General features: G+C 43.4%; 1 pseudogene; it reads left to right on the top strand.

Annotated features, from left to right (window-relative positions):
- The window catches only part of LOC119354894, a 47,142-nt pseudogene extending 38,980 nt beyond the window's left edge, over positions 1-8,162 (top strand).
- Positions 8,163-9,751: the final 1,589 nt, after the last annotated feature.

Genomic DNA, 9,751 nt, shown 5'->3' with positions numbered 1-9,751 from the left:
TGCCGCTGCCGCCGCTGCGCAGGAGCCCCGTCGCCTCGCCGCCGCGGACTCGCGCTGCCGCTGCCGTTCAGATCTGCCCGCCGCCACCGGTTTTTCCGGCCCGTCCTGGTTTTTTTAGAAACCCTAGTTTTTATTTTTGGATCGGTTCGATTTTTCTCCGGTTTTCTCGGATTAGGTTAAATAACGAGTGTTCGTTTGTTAGTTCGTTTTAACGAATGAATTTCGCCCGTTTGCCTCTGTTAGCGAACGTTCACGCTGTAGTATTTTTCTTTTTATTTTATTTTTTGGCCAGGGACGTATCCGCGATTATTTTTATCGCAGATTAGCCCCTGATCTTCAAACCCTCACAACTTTTTAACCGTTTGTCCAAATCCAGTGAAACCAACGAAAAAATCTTCGTCTCGAGCCTCTCTTTCCGGTTAATCAACTTGAACATGGTTTTGAAAATTTAAAATTTGGTTTCAAGAAGCTTTGAATTCGAAGTTCTTTTGACCGTAGTTTCAGTTCCGTAGCTCCAATTTGACCGATTCTTTTTGCAAATCGAATCTCTTCAGTTGAACTTTCAGATTGCATCTTATTATTTGAGTTTTACCCTTGCATCTATGGTTAAGTGCTTATGTATGCTATTGTTTGTTTGCGATAGAATTCCCGGAGTGCGAAGCGTGCTACTACAAGTCTCTAGGGTTTGCGGATCGTCAGCAATGCAAGTAACACATTGATCATACCCTTTATTACCCAGTTTTTATGCATTTGTTACAACCCTCAAACACATCATGATTAGGATGTGGTTAACAAGTGGGTATTAGGAATTAGATGATGAGGTAGAACCTATTGCCCTTTTATTATCAAACCCTTGGGAGTTACTTCTACGTTATGCTTATATTGCCATGCTATCCTCATAGACGTGGATTGGGTTTTAGTGTATCCATGAAAGATGTGAGATTGTTAATTAATGGTTAACTTAAGGTGGCTACTTAAACACACATCTGGGTGGATTGGTTGCGGGCACTTGGAGAATCTAGTGTTGTCCTAGGATATCCTGGAGTACCTGTGTGATCATCATATGGTTCGCCACCTAGGCTCAAAGGGATCATAAGATTATTCATGCTAGAAACTTCCGTGTGCATCCACAAGCTATTATGGGCTCTAGCATAGTTGAGTAGGTTGCATGACCTCTTTCAGTGGTGGGCTAGCAGATGTAGGGGAAAGTAGGTGTAACTGTCCACCCAGAGTAAAGAGTTAATGTTTCTGAAAGGCTGTGTCTCGGTCATCCGTTTCTCAAACACCATGAAGTGTGAGAAATCCAACGGAGGAGATCGAGTCTTGTGGGAAAAAGTGCACAAACCTCTGCAGAGTGTAGAAACTAATCATGGTTAGCCGTGTCCCCGGTTATGGACATCTTGAGTATCTGGTTCTTGGATTATCATGTTGATCTCATCACTCTAAATTATTTTGTTGGGTTTTAATACTGCTTAATTGGGATTGAGTTGGAGGAACCTTCTCAATGTTTAACAACTACCATGATAGTTAAACAAAATATATTCCTTTGTTGTAGGGAAAAATTGGCTTTTCGCAAAACATTATAACCATAGAGCCTCCACCAGCCTCATATGCATGTAGTTATAGCATTTATTCTGTTCATTGCTCTACTGTGTTATATTGCCAGCATGTTCCATGTGCTGACCCATTTCGGGCTGCAACATATCATGTTGCAGACTTTTTAGACGAAGAGTAAGGTGCGCTAGGTCGTTGTCGTGCACTCAGCTATGCCATTGGAGTTGATGGACTCACTTTATCTTCCAAGCCTTCCGCTATTATCTTTTAAATGGCCTTAAGCCATATTATTTGTAATAAGTTCTCCTTTGATACATTCGATGTAATAAGTGTGTGATTGCACTCTGTTATAAATCTTTCGAAGTGCTATGTGTGTCAGCATTACCGATCCAGGGATGACACTTATGCACAGAGATTTGACTGTTTGAGGTCAGATCGCTACAAGATGGTATCAGAGCACACACTGATTGTAGGACACGACCACTAAGATGAGCCATAGGTCACTCTTCTCTACTCATTTCTGACTCCTCTCCATTTTCTACTCTATAGGATGGCGGACTCAAGGAACAAGTTTGCACAACCGGATGAAGACACACCATTTGGGAGACACTTGAAGGAAGTCACTAGGTACGTGAACATCGGAATACCAAGCTTTACCGGGACCTACACCACCACTTTACCAGAAGAGGAGCGTTGGATGATTCGAGTTCAAATTCTAGGAAGGACATTCACGCCAGTTACTGAACCCATAGAGTTTTCCTTTGATGCACCAACCTGGAGTCTAGGAAAGAGCATGTCAGCCCACATCGCCATGGGACGCATCGGCGAAGTTTATCAGAAGGATCTTAAGGACACCATCTACCAGATATGTGGGCACCGATATGAGCAATGGGAGATGATCAGCACCAAGAGGGTCATGTCCATTGCAGCTTTCATCCAGGAGTTAAACCAACACATTCGCTGCTAGGAGAACCAGATGTGCACAAGCATGATAGATCTGAAGAAGTTGATGACTAGGAACATGGAGCTTGAAGAGGAACTCAAGTCTACATGCGACGGATACGAGGAGGAAATCACAATACTAGTGGAGAAGAATGACGACCTGACAAGGAAGCTAGGAGTATTCATGGGAGACCCCACACCAGGAGGAGATGACGACAATCCTAAGGACTACATCATCATCGACGACACCGACTCTAACCCCGACAGTAGTGATGATGACTACGAAGACGAAGCTGGAGCGGACGTCATGGAGTCTTCCACCGATCAAAATTTCTAGATGACCACCATATTATCAGTAGTATTCCTCCCATGTATATAGTAGTAGTCCGAGCACTTTTGTAACGGTAGTTAGATCGTTTTTATGCCCTTGTTTGATTTGAGTGGTGTGATATGAATGTGTTTGTCTCATGTGCATATGGGTAGTGCCTTCTCACTAGACCTCACTCTATTCCAATCTCTCCCCTGTAAACCCATCAGATGCCTCCGAGACGTGACCCCAGATTTGTCTTCCCACCGGAGCTTACTCAGTTGATCCAATAGCAGAATGCCTTGATGCAGTTGCTAGTTCAGAACCAAGGCAACAACAGCAACAACCCACCGCCACCACCTCCAGTTGACAACTTAGCCCATTTGCTAAGGTTGTAGACGCCGGTGTTTTTCAGTAGCACCGAGCCAATAGTTGCTGATGACTGGCTACGAAGGATTGGACGGGAGTTGACCACCGCAGGTTGCACAGATGCTGAGAAGGTGCGTTTTGCCGCACATCAATTGGATGGACCCAGAGCCTCATGGTGGGAGAATTACACATCCACTTTCCCCTATAGCCAATGTCACTTGGGAGCAGTTTCAGCAAGCATTCCGCACTGCTCATGTCTGAACTAGAGCTATGAGCATGAAGAAGCGTGAGTTTCGCAACTTATGCCAAGGAAAACGTATTGTGGGGCAGTGCATGGATGAGTTTAGCAAGTTAGCTCACTATGCCCCAGATGATGTGGCCACAGATGCCGCTAAGCAGGAGAAGTTTATGGAAGGACTGAATGATGAGATGAGTATGCAGTTAATGGTGGCAACATTTAACAACTACCAGGAGTTGGTAGATAAGGCTCTTTTGATTGAAGGGAAGCATCAGCAGATTGAGAGCCGCAAAAGGAAGTATGGACAAGGGAAGTACAATTCAGGAGCTGAGCAAAAGCCTCGTTTTACCCCGAACTCGGGAGGATATACTCATAACCATGGAGGCCATACCCACAACGGAGGAAGTTCGCATAACCACAGTGGCCTCAAGAATGGAAACGGGAATGGAGCAGGTAGCTATCAGAACCGCTCTAACCCATCCACACCCGCCAAGAAGGATCTAATTCACATTACTTGTTTCAGGTATGGGAAGACTGGAAATTACGCCACAGAGTGTTCTGAAGCAAAGAATGGTAACGACAATGGAAGCTCTGGGAAGAAGCCCAACCCTTTCAACAGGGGACAAGTGAACCATGTTAACGTGGAGGAGGTTGAAGAGTAGCCAGATGCAATTATAGGTAAGTTTTTGGTTAAGTCATTTACTGCAATCGTTCTTTTTGATACTGGTGCATCGCATTCATACATTTCAAGGGGATTTGTGGATAAGTATAAGTTGCCCACCAAAGTTCTTAGGACACCTATGTTAGTAAGTTCGTTAGGAGCTGAGTATATGGCAAGCCAAGGATGTTTTCACATGCCGTTGACCATAGGTAGACATGTTTTCCCCTCAGGCTTGATTATTTTGGAGTCATAAGGATTGGATGTGATACTAGGAATGGATTGGCTATCGATGTATGGAGGAAACATCGATTGCGCCAGTAAGTCAATTTGGTCACTACCTCGGAGGGAAAAAGGATTAAGCATGCGCCAAGGAGGACCTAGGTAAATTCCCTCTCAGGAGTTGTTCAGGAGGAAGTGCCTGTAGTGAAGGATTACCCAGATGTATTTCCATCAGAACTACCAGGCATGCTGCCGGATCAAGACATTGAGTTTCTGATAGAGCTGTTGCCAGACACCAGACTGATATCGAAGAGACCATACCGGATGCCCGCAAATGACCTGGAGGAGATTAAGATGCAGATTAAAGAGTTACTGGAGAAAGGATACATTCGACGAAGTTCGTCACTGTGGGGAGCCCCAGTGCTCTTGGTTGAGAAAAGGATGTATCATTGAGAATGGTTGTTGACCGTCGTGCTTTGAACAAAGTGACGATCAAGAACAAGTACCCACTACCGATGATCAATGATTTGTTTGATCAGCTACAAGGATCTAAAGTATTCTCCAAGATCAATCTGCGATCAGGATACCACCAGTTGAAGATCCGAGAACAGGATATACCTAAGACAGCTTTCACCACCAGGTACGGGCTATATGAGTATATGGTTATGTCATTTGGATTGACTAATTAATGCCCCTGCCTATTTCATGAGTATGATGAATAAGATGTTCATGGAGTTTTTGGATAAGTTTATCGTGGTGTTCATTGATGATATCTTGGTATACTCGAAGAATCAAAAGGAACACAAGGAACATTTGCGTTTAGTTCTCGAGAAGCTCAGGGAACACCAGTTATATGCCAAGTTCAGCAAATGCGAGTTTTGGTTGAAGGAAGTAGGATCTCTTGGACATGTTATATTACGAGAAGGTATAGCCGTGGACCCCACCAAGGTCCAGTCAGTCACTGGTTGGCTAGCACCCACCACAGTTGGAGAGATCAGCAATTTTCTTAGACTCACGGGATATTATCAGAGATTCATTGAGAATTTTTCTAAAATTGCGAAGCCTATGATGGAGTTGCTGAAGAAGGACACCAAGTTCAAATGGACAGATGAATGTGAGGCAAGTTTTCAGGAGCTGAAGAAAAGTTTGGTTACAGCCCCAGTGCTGATTCTGCCGGATATACGCAAGGATTTCCAAGTGTATTGCGACGTTTCTCGCTTAGGACTTGGAGGTGTACTTATGCAAGCTGGAAGAGTGGTTTCATCTGCCTCACGTCAGCTTCGACCGCACGAGTTGAATTATGCCACGCATGATTTGAAGTTAGCAGCCGTAGTTCAAGCGCTCAAGACCTGGAGACATTTTCTTATTGGAAACCATTGTGATGTGTACACGGATCATAAGAGTTTGAAGTACATTTTCACACAGAAGGAGCTAAATCTTAGGCATAGGAGATGGTTGGAGCTTATAAAGGATTATGATATGAAGTTGCACTATCATCCAGGCAAGGCCAATGTCGTAGCAGACGCTTTGAGCCGAAAGAGTTATGCCAATAGCCTCGTAAGCGAAGGATTACCAAAGGAGTTGGCTGAAGATCTCAGGGAGCTTCGGTTGGAGATTGTCCCAAGAGGTTTTGTTGCAGCATTGGAAGTTCAATTATCTTTGTTGAAGATTTTGTAAGTCTGGCAACTACTGTTCAATTATGCTTTTTTCTTTACATTACTCCCACTCCTGCAAATCATATTTTCTTTCTTCAGAGATTTGTCAGGAAATCAGCTCAGTGGCTCAATTCCCTCCGGATTTCTCAAAAGAATTCAAGATGGCTCCCTAAATCTAAGGTCGTTAATTTACCCATAAATTATCCCGATTCGTCTTGCATGATACTTGATGAATTTCATTGATCAACTTTTTAATATTGTTTAGCAGATATGGCAACAACTCAAACCTTTGCACCAATGCCAATTCATGTCGACCTGCTAAAATGAAGAGCAAGCTGCCCATATACGTTGGTGCCCCTACAGTTTTCATCGTGGTGATAGTATCAGTGGTACTAACACTCTTTTGCTTGTTGAGACAAAAAAATCCAGGTGAGACTTTGGCATGCGCCAACTAATTATTGGTATATGTTTCCACATCAAATAGTACTAATGTTAATCATTAAATTCCACGCATATAAAAAGGATTAATGAAAAACTCCGTAAAGCCACAAAATGAAACGAGAAATGATGGGGACACATCACTTGGACTTGAGACTCGCCGATTCACATACAATGAAATTGAGAGGATAACCAATAACCTTCAACAAGTGTTGGGAAAGGGAGGATTCGGTTATGTCTATGATGGCTTCCTGGAGGATGGCACTCAGGTGGCGGTAAAGATACGGTCTGAGTCTTCCAACCAAGGTGACAAGGAATTCCTAGCAGAGGTACAGTTTATTTTCTCAGTGCACTTGCATTCCTCCTTGTTGTTTAATTCACTTATGTTTCAAAGTTCTCATATTGCTTTAAATGTAAAATCAAAAATAGCAAGGTACATTTAACATACTTTACTTTGTTTAAAAAACTATAAGTTTCTCGACAAAGATTTTAACTGTAAAACGATATCTATGAACTCATGTCTTGATCCCTACTTGTTCAGGTTCAAATTTTAACCCGGATTCATCACAAGAACCTTGTCTCCTTGATTGGTTTCTGCAAGGATGGAGAGCACATGGCACTTGTTTACGAGTTCATGTCAGAGGGTACTCTGCAAGATCACATTGTAGGTACGCAAGTTCTTTAACACAATATATTCAGCTGCTAGAAGGTGACTGGTGTAGCGTAAAGCACTGTGAGCTGATAGAGTGTACATGTTGTTTATCTATAGAATCGTCTGAATAACTGATTGGTCACAATATCGGCCTGTATGTAGGAGGAGACCGTAACGCAAGATTCTTAACCTGGAGACAGAGACTTAAAATTGCAGTTGAATCTGCACAAGGTAAGCACTTATATTGCACCTTTTGTTTCTTTCTCGAAAAAAGCACTTAAATGGATAGTCGGCAACTACTTTTGCAAAATGAGTGTTTTTTTAATCCTCGGTGTTCATATACAGGACTGGAGTTCCTACATAAGGGGTGGAACCCACCTTTGATTCACAGGGATGTGAAGGTCACGAACATCTTATTGAACACGAGGTTGGAGGCCAAAATTGCCGACTTTGGATTATCGAAAGCTTTCAATCGCGACAATGAAAGCCAGGTGTCCACGAATGTGATCGTTGGCACACGCAGATATATGGATCCAGAGTAAGCCAACTCCTTCCACCCTGCTCCAAAATCTTTCTATAGCATACCGTGCTCTGAGTATTTGGTGGAGCTGAAACATTTGCTTAGGTACCAGACAACAGGGAGGCCGACAACCAAGAGTGATGTGTATAGCTTTGGCGTCATGCTGTTGGTGCTTCTCACGGGGAAGCCACCCATAATGCATAACCCGCGAAGCATCGCCATCATTGAGTGGGTGCAACAGCGGTTATCGAAAGGCGACATCGAAGGCATGGTGGATGTGCGCATGCACGGTGACCACGACATCAATAGTATGTGGAAGGCCGCTGAAATCGCCCTCAAGTGCACTGCACATGCATCGGCGCGGCGTCCCAACATGACCGATGTTTTAGTGCAACTACAGGAGTGCCTCAAGCTAGAGGAGGACCATGTTGGCGGCAACTCCAACTAGAACTTCTACACTGGCATCAGCAACAACGACCTGAGCACGAGAAATGATTCTTACGCTGCTAATCAGTCCACGAATGTGAGCCAAAGCAGCACTTCATTTGAGAATGAACATAATTTTGGGAGGGTGCCAACAATGGACAACAGTCCTGCTCCCCGATAAGCAAGACTTATTGATCATGTACCGTCGCCAACTGGTTATCTATGTTGGAGTTTCCATGTGAAATCTTTGTAATCATTTTTTTCTGGGATCTCCATGTTTATTGATGTTATTTGACCAAGTTTCCCACGAATTTTTTTGTATGTTCAACCAGTAACTTACTGAATTGCTAAATCAAATCATAGACGACTTTCCTTGAATCAAAGTGAAAAAAATGCAAAGTGTGATCTTGATCATGCTCTGGATGGTGAGTTGATCGAATTACTTCTTGCAGATATACTATTAACTTGATCCCTTGTTTTTGATATTTTTGAAGTTGGATAACCACCGGATAAGAGTGAGTTTTATCAAGCGAAGCTCTTCTTGACACTATGATTCACCAACTCATTTCTAAGAACAGTTTCAACTCTCTCAACGGAACATTATAAATTATCGATAACATCTCAACCAAAAGAATAGACGAATACTAGCATTGTACATTTTAAATGTTGTATATACAAGAGCACAAGCTCTCCGAGTTAAACACAGGGTTTAGGGTTTTGCATGGGTGGCTAACATCTAGCCTCATGTCTCTTTATATAGATGATCATAATACAATTACATACATATACAAATACGTGTATATATACAATATGCCAGACCCTATTTTACATGCCCCCTCAATCTGAACTACATACAAGATTCATACTGGTTCTAAAGCGGCCTAGCATCTTTCTAGTAGCGGGTTTAGTAAATACATCAGCTAACTGATCATCTGTAGAAATAAACCTGACTTCCAGTTCACAAGCAGCTACTCGTTCTCTCACAAAATGGAAATCAATCTCAATGTGTTTAGCCCGAGCATGAAACACTGGGTTCGCCGTCAGATAAGTTGCCCCTAAGTTATCACACCACAATATAGGAGTGCGCTGCGTGGGACTCCAAGTTCTGTGAGAACCGGTTCTATCCAAATGGCTTCAGCCGCGCCATTGGCCAATGCTTTATACTCTGCCTTGGTGCTTGACCTCGAGACGGTGGGTTGCTTCTTCGAGCTGCAAGATACAAGATTGGGTCCAACAAATATAGCAAAACCACCAGTAGAGCGCCTATCATCAACACAGCCTGCCCAGTCTGCACCGGTGAATATACTCACTCCAGTAAATCTGGACTTACGAATCCGTAGTTCCATGTCTAGCGTACCTTTGACATATCTCAGAATACGCTTGACTGCTTCCCAATGATCCTCCGTTGGCCGAGACAGGAACTGACACACTTTGTTCACTGCGAAGGAGATATCAAGACGAGTGAGGGTCAAATACTGAAGTGCTCCAACCACACTGCCATACCGAAAGGAGTCATCTCTACCCAGTAGTGCACCACTATGACGTGAGAGACTCTCGGATGTAGCAAGCGGAGTGAAAGTGGCCTTGCAGTTCTCCATGTTGACGCACTGAAGAAGATCCAAAGCATACTTTTTCTGCGTCAAGGTCATGCCCCCTGAATGAAAGGATGCTTCCAAACCAAGAAAGTACTCGAGGCAACCCAAATCTTTTAAGGGAAAGCTAGCAGACAACGACTGCACAAGATGATCCACCACGGCGGGGGTAGAGCCA

The sequence above is a fragment of the Triticum dicoccoides genome, chromosome 1A (genome assembly GCF_002162155.2).
Source record: "Triticum dicoccoides isolate Atlit2015 ecotype Zavitan chromosome 1A, WEW_v2.0, whole genome shotgun sequence".
Taxonomy (NCBI): Eukaryota; Viridiplantae; Streptophyta; class Magnoliopsida; order Poales; family Poaceae; genus Triticum; species Triticum dicoccoides.
Note: the sequence above shows the minus strand (reverse complement) of the source record. Positions and strands in the feature narration are given on the sequence as shown.